This window comes from Schistocerca serialis, unplaced genomic scaffold, assembly GCF_023864345.2.
Source record: "Schistocerca serialis cubense isolate TAMUIC-IGC-003099 unplaced genomic scaffold, iqSchSeri2.2 HiC_scaffold_965, whole genome shotgun sequence".
Taxonomy (NCBI): Eukaryota; Metazoa; Arthropoda; class Insecta; order Orthoptera; family Acrididae; genus Schistocerca; species Schistocerca serialis.
The window spans coordinates 27,501-35,000 of NW_026048590.1; the positions used below are offsets into that span (position 1 = coordinate 27,501).

The 7,500-nt window shown below is 52.5% G+C and overlaps 2 non-coding genes across 2 annotated transcripts; both read left to right on the forward strand.

Moving 5' to 3' along the window:
- Positions 1-4,548: 4,548 nt before the first annotated feature.
- On the forward strand, positions 4,549-6,457 carry LOC126453821 (small subunit ribosomal RNA). Its single transcript, XR_007585093.1, has one exon. It is a non-coding gene; the product is annotated as a small subunit ribosomal RNA (ribosomal RNA).
- A 353-nt stretch (positions 6,458-6,810) lies between these two features.
- On the forward strand, positions 6,811-6,965 carry LOC126453819 (5.8S ribosomal RNA). Its single transcript, XR_007585091.1, has one exon. It is a non-coding gene; the product is annotated as a 5.8S ribosomal RNA (ribosomal RNA).
- Positions 6,966-7,500: the final 535 nt, after the last annotated feature.

The window sequence follows — 7,500 nt, forward strand, 5'->3', positions numbered from 1 at the left end:
CGGGAAGCGTGTAGCTTCCCCCATCCCGGACATTTCACGTCGTCACACTACCGGTATTGACTAATAGACTGATTGCTGATAATCATTAGCCACACACTGGGGGAAACGGCCGACAGGGGCGGCAACATAGTGGAGCCGCAGTGTCACTAATGTACAGAGATAGAACAGTTTCGACTGGAACCAGAGTAACCGTATACACGGCACTGATTAGTAATAGATGCAGAGCCATCAGAATACAGATAATATATACAACCGTCCCTATACATGCTGAAAGACTCTGCACACAATGAGAACCACACGTCAGCCAGACACTATCACACACTACTCTCTGCCTCTAACAGGCACACACACAATATCTAACCACCAGCATGGAAGAACATCCGGTGCATCCTCTCCGCCACATTACACAATCCACACTATCATAACCAGACCGGGAGGTCCACCCAGAAAACAGAATATCCCACCCTTCCGACATCCGCCATTGCTCAGCTAAGCCACGAACACCCACACATGTCCTACACAGGGGTGCACCCAACATCACAATACTGCCTCCTGTCACAGTACACAAACAATGGCAGGAATGAAAGACACAGATCTGCCACAACCTTGGAATCGGAGCGCCGCCTGTCATGAGCCACAAGTGCATCCTGACGTGACAAATCGGATGATCCCGCAGGCATGCACTTACGATAATCACTATCAACGAACCTGCCGCCCCCTCCCCCCCCAAAATACACCTTTCCCTACAACGTGTACCTTAACCTAAGCTATATTGTACCTTAACCTAAGCGATATTGTACCTTAACCTAAGGTATATCGTACCTTAACCTAACCTACATTGCGCCTTCACCTAACCTACGTTGTACCTTAACCTAACCTACGTTGTACCTTAACCTAACCTACGTTGTACCTTAACCTAACCTACGTTGTACCTTAACCTAACCTACGTTGTACCTTAACCTAACCTACGTTGTACCTTAACCTAACCTACGTTGTACCTTAACCTAACCTACGTTGTACCTTAACCTAACCTACGTTGTACCTTAACCTAACCTACGTTGTGCCTTAACCTAACCTACGTTGTGCCTTAACCTAACCTACGTTGTGCCTTAACCTAACCTACGTTGTGCCTTAACCTAACCTATGTTGTGCCTTAACCTAACCTATGTTGTGCCTTAACCTAACCTATGTTGTGCCTTAACCTAACCTATGTTGTGCCTTAACCTAACCTATGTTGTGCCTTAACCTAACCTATGTTGTGCCTTAACCTAACCTACGTTGTGCCTTAACCTAACCTACGTTGTGCCTTAACCTAACCTACGTTGTGCCTTAACCTAACCTACGTTGTGCCTTAACCTAACCTACGTTGTGCCTTAACCTAACCTACGTTGTGCCTTAACCTAACCTACGTTGTGCCTTAACCTAACCTACGTTGTGCCTTAACCTAACCTACGTTGTGCCTTAACCTAACCTACGTTGTGCCTTAACCTAACCTACGTTGTGCCTTAACCTAACCTACGTTGTGCCTTAACCTAACCTACGTTGTGCCTTAACCTAACCTACGTTGTGCCTTAACCTAACCTACGTTGTGCCTTAACCTAACCTACGTTGTGCCTTAACCTAACCTACGTTGTGCCTTAACCTAACCTACGTTGTGCCTTAACCTAACCTACGTTGTGCCTTAACCTAACCTACGTTGTGCCTTAACCTAACCTACGTTGTGCCTTAACCTAACCTACGTTGTGCCTTAACCTAACCTACGTTGTGCCTTAACCTAACCTACGTTGTGCCTTAACCTAACCTACGTTGTGCCTTAACCTAACCTACGTTGTGCCTTAACCTAACCTATGTTGTGCCTTAACCTAACCTATGTTGTGCCTTAACCTAACCTATGTTGTGCCTTAACCTAACCTATGTTGTGCCTTAACCTAACCTATGTTGTGCCTTAACCTAACCTATGTTGTGCCTTAACCTAACCTATGTTGTGCCTTAACCTAACCTATGTTGTGCCTTAACCTAACCTATGTTGTGCCTTAACCTAACCTACGTTGTGCCTTAACCTAACCCATATTGTACCTTAACCTAACCCATATTGTACCTTAACCTAACCCATATTGTACCTTAACCTAACCCATATTGTACCTTAACCTAACCCATATTGTACCTTAACGTAACCTAATTTGTGCCTTAACGTAACCTAATTTGTGCCTTAACGTAACCTAATTTGTGCCTTAACGTAACCTAATTTGTGCCTTAACGTAACCTAATTTGTGCCTTAACGTAACCTAATTTGTGCCTTAACGTAACCTAATTTGTGCCTTAACGTAACCTAATTTGTGCCTTAACGTAACCTAATTTGTGCCTTAACGTAACCTAATTTGTGCCTTAACGTAACCTAATTTGTGCCTTAACGTAACCTAATTTGTGCCTTAACGTAACCTAATTTGTGCCTTAACGTAACCTAATTTGTGCCTTAACGTAACCTAATTTGTGCCTTAACGTAACCTAATTTGTGCCTTAACGTAACCTAATTTGTGCCTTAACGTAACCTAATTTGTGCCTTAACGTAACCTAATTTGTGCCTTAACGTAACCCATGTTGTGCCTTAACGTAACCCATGTTGTGCCTTAACGTAACCCAATTTGTGCCTTAACGTAACCCATGTTGTGCCTTAACCTAACCTATATTGTGCCTCAACCTAACCTATATTGCGCCTTAACCTGACGCACGTTGTCGCTGAACCTGCTCTGTAATTGTTATGCAACTCGTTAAATTAGTGTAGTGTTGCCTAACCGCAACCCTCGCAATATAGTTCGCTATTCGCACTGCCCGGTCCCCTGTGTATCGCGTCATGTTAAACACCTTGCAGGTGTTGCTGACTTTCCACATGCTCCTGCTATACACTGTAATGTGGATAGCAGCAGGACGTACATGCCCCCCCCCCTTCCCCCCTGCCTTCGCAAGCTGGTCGTTGAGAAGTTTGCATGTTCAATGCCCTTCGCATGCCGACGTACTCAGCCTACGTTGTGGTACGGCCTGTCACCTGTCCGCCGATGTACGCAAAACCCACAAACTGTACTGCACATTGGTCCGTATGTACTGAATGATACATCGTGGCACATGTGTGACCGTACGACGACTGCGCCTAGCAACGGCAGACCATACAGTCCAAATATTGTGCACGCAGCTACGTGTCGTCTCCCTATAAGAGCTGGATTGCAGTGTGGTACGCCATTCAGACGTGTGGGAGGAACGGACGCCCTGGATGGCGATCAGCATGAGCAGTCTGTTGATGTAGTGGAGCGTGTATTCGGACGTAGTCGTCTCTTCTCACACACCGTGATAGCATGTTGCACCGCGTTCCACATCTGCGACATCCTGCAGAGGCCGGCTGACAGTCGTTCGCGCAATGGACACCGCATACGTACGGGGGCTACCTTCCACGTGTTCTCGAGGCGTGCACATGTTGTTGCGTCTATGTGGGCAGACGTAGTGTGTTGTGACACCTGACACAGGCATGCAATACTCGTTGCAAATGGCGATGGACGTCTACGTTTGCTGGTGACGTTACGCAAATGAACAACAGGTAACCCGTTGTGGTGCGGTTGTTCTCGCTAGAGGTGAATCAGTGTTGGCGACGATCGGTCGAGCTATTAACCGGTTGTTTCAGGGATACCCACCATGCCCACGAACGTGAAAGGGGACCCACCATGCCCACGAACGCGAAAGGGGATCTGGGTGTGAGGCGATACGCGGCGGTGGCTGGGTGGGACCGTCCCCGGCCGGTGAGGGGGGGGCCGCCCGGCGTGCTGGCAGCGCGGTGCGTGGGCGCACGCGCTACAGCCGGCTGGTGGGGGCGGCCAGTGGCAGGCGCGCCGGCCGACGGACGCGGCAGGCGGCGCAGCTGCGCGCCGGCGCCCCCTGCTCGCGGGCGCCTTGCGGCCAAAGTAGGTCCTCGCGGGCCCGGTGCGAAGCGCGGTGGCCATCTGCAGTGTGCTGGTCCGATTGAGGACTGTGTGCGCTGAGGATGCGCCGCCGCCCGGCGCTCGGCGCCGCGACGCCGTCTGCTGCTCGGTCGCCCCAGCGGTTCTCGCAGGTGGTTTGTATCGCAGCTGTGCGGACGTGTTGGCGCGTGCGCTGTGCTGGGAGAGTTCGCTTCGGCACCCAAGTGGGGCTTTTGTCCTTCTGTGGCGCTGGCGTTGGAGCTGCCGGTCACCGTAGGTGGCGCGTGTTGTCTCCCGCCGGCAATGCCACGACAGCACGCTCCCGGGCCTCTGTCGGCAGCGGCAAGCTCAGTTGGGAGCACGGGTGGTCGCACCTAAAGCGTCTACTCGCCTAACTCCGGGCGATTGCGCCTCTCTCGAACCCGACCAAGTACTTAGGACGGCGCTGCGCGCCGCCGGGACCTGAGAGGGTTTCGAGGTGTGTTGTGCAGGGGAGCTCAGCCTCCTCCTGTTTGCAGAATAATTGAGCGGACGCTTGCGTGTTCGCGCGGGCCCCCGGGACACACTCCCGGGCGGCCGGCTGCTCAGCTCTAGTTGACGCAGCTCCCTGGTTGATCCTGCCAGTAGTCATATGCTTGTCTCAAAGATTAAGCCATGCATGTCTCAGTACAAGCCGCATTAAGGTGAAACCGCGAATGGCTCATTAAATCAGTTATGGTTCCTTAGATCGTACCCACGTTACTTGGATAACTGTGGTAATTCTAGAGCTAATACATGCAAACAGAGTCCCGACCAGAGATGGAAGGGACGCTTTTATTAGATCAAAACCAATCGGTCGGCTCGTCCGGTCCGTTTGCCTTGGTGACTCTGAATAACTTTGGGCTGATCGCACGGTCCTCGTACCGGCGACGCATCTTTCAAATGTCTGCCTTATCAACTGTCGATGGTAGGTTCTGCGCCTACCATGGTTGTAACGGGTAACGGGGAATCAGGGTTCGATTCCGGAGAGGGAGCCTGAGAAACGGCTACCACATCCAAGGAAGGCAGCAGGCGCGCAAATTACCCACTCCCGGCACGGGGAGGTAGTGACGAAAAATAACGATACGGGACTCATCCGAGGCCCCGTAATCGGAATGAGTACACTTTAAATCCTTTAACGAGTATCTATTGGAGGGCAAGTCTGGTGCCAGCAGCCGCGGTAATTCCAGCTCCAATAGCGTATATTAAAGTTGTTGCGGTTAAAAAGCTCGTAGTTGGATTTGTGTCCCACGCTGTTGGTTCACCGCCCGTCGGTGTTTAACTGGCATGTATCGTGGGACGTCCTGCCGGTGGGGCGAGCCGAAGGCGTGCGACCGCCTCGTGCGTGCTCGTGCGTCCCGAGGCGGACCCCGTTGAAATCCTACCAGGGTGCTCTTTATTGAGTGTCTCGGTGGGCCGGCACGTTTACTTTGAACAAATTAGAGTGCTTAAAGCAGGCAAGCCCGCCTGAATACTGTGTGCATGGAATAATGGAATAGGACCTCGGTTCTATTTTGTTGGTTTTCGGAACCCGAGGTAATGATTAATAGGGACAGGCGGGGGCATTCGTATTGCGACGTTAGAGGTGAAATTCTTGGATCGTCGCAAGACGAACAGAAGCGAAAGCATTTGCCAAGTATGTTTTCATTAATCAAGAACGAAAGTTAGAGGTTCGAAGGCGATCAGATACCGCCCTAGTTCTAACCATAAACGATGCCAGCCAGCGATCCGCCGCAGTTCCTCCGATGACTCGGCGGGCAGCCTCCGGGAAACCAAAGCTTTTGGGTTCCGGGGGAAGTATGGTTGCAAAGCTGAAACTTAAAGGAATTGACGGAAGGGCACCACCAGGAGTGGAGCCTGCGGCTTAATTTGACTCAACACGGGAAACCTCACCAGGCCCGGACACCGGAAGGATTGACAGATTGATAGCTCTTTCTTGATTCGGTGGGTGGTGGTGCATGGCCGTTCTTAGTTGGTGGAGCGATTTGTCTGGTTAATTCCGATAACGAACGAGACTCTAGCCTGCTAACTAGTCGCGTGACATCCTTCGTGCTGTCAGCGATTACTTTTCTTCTTAGAGGGACAGGCGGCTTCTAGCCGCACGAGATTGAGCAATAACAGGTCTGTGATGCCCTTAGATGTTCTGGGCCGCACGCGCGCTACACTGAAGGAATCAGCGTGTCTTCCTAGGCCGAAAGGTCGGGGTAACCCGCTGAACCTCCTTCGTGCTAGGGATTGGGGCTTGCAATTGTTCCCCATGAACGAGGAATTCCCAGTAAGCGCGAGTCATAAGCTCGCGTTGATTACGTCCCTGCCCTTTGTACACACCGCCCGTCGCTACTACCGATTGAATGATTTAGTGAGGTCTTCGGACTGGTACGCGGCATTGACTCTGTCGTTGCCGATGCTACCGGAAAGATGACCAAACTTGATCATTTAGAGGAAGTAAAAGTCGTAACAAGGTTTCCGTAGGTGAACCTGCGGAAGGATCATTACCGACTAGACTGCATGTCTTTCGATGTGCGTGTCGTGTCGCGCAACACGCAGCTACCTGTACGGCTCGCAGTAGCCGTGCGCCGCGTGCGGAACCACGCGTTCGTCTCAAAACTAACGGCAATGTTGTGTGGTACGAGCGCTGAAGCGCTGGAGCGGCTGGCCTGCGGCACCTGGCGCCTGGCGCCGGTTTTGAATGACTTTCGCCCGACTGCCTGTCCGCTCCGGTGTGGAGCCGTACGACGCCCATCGGCCGTGAGGCCGTTGGACACTGAACGCTGGAACAGGGCCGCCACACGCCTCAGTCCCGCCTATGCAACTGTCTCGAAAGAGATGGTGGAAACTATGAAAAGATCACCCAGGACGGTGGATCACTCGGCTCGTGGGTCGATGAAGAACGCAGCAAATTGCGCGTCGACATGTGAACTGCAGGACACATGAACATCGACGTTTCGAACGCACATTGCGGTCCATGGATTCCGTTCCCGGGCCACGTCTGGCTGAGGGTCGGCTACGTATACTGAAGCGCGCGGCGTTTGCCCCGCTTCGCAGACCTGGGAGTGTCGTGGCCGCCTGTGGGGCCGGCCGCGTCTCCTTAAACGTGCGATGCGCGCCCGTCGCCTGGCGGTTCGCATACCGGTACTTACTCGGTAGCGTGCACAGCCCGGCTGGCGGTGTGGCGTGCGACACCTCGTACAACGACCTCAGAGCAGGCGAGACTACCCGCTGAATTTAAGCATATTACTAAGCGGAGGAAAAGAAACTAACAAGGATTCCCCCAGTAGCGGCGAGCGAACAGGGAAGAGTCCAGCACCGAACCCCGCAGGCTGCCGCCTGTCGTGGCATGTGGTGTTTGGGAGGGTCCACTACCCCGACGCCTCGCGCCGAGCCAAGTCCAACTTGAATGAGGCCACGGCCCGTAGAGGGTGCCAGGCCCGTAGCGGCCGGTGCGAGCGTCGGCGGGACCTCTCCTTCGAGTCGGGTTGCTTGAGAGTGCAGCTCCAAGTGGGTGGTAAACTCCATCTGAGACTAAATATGACCACGA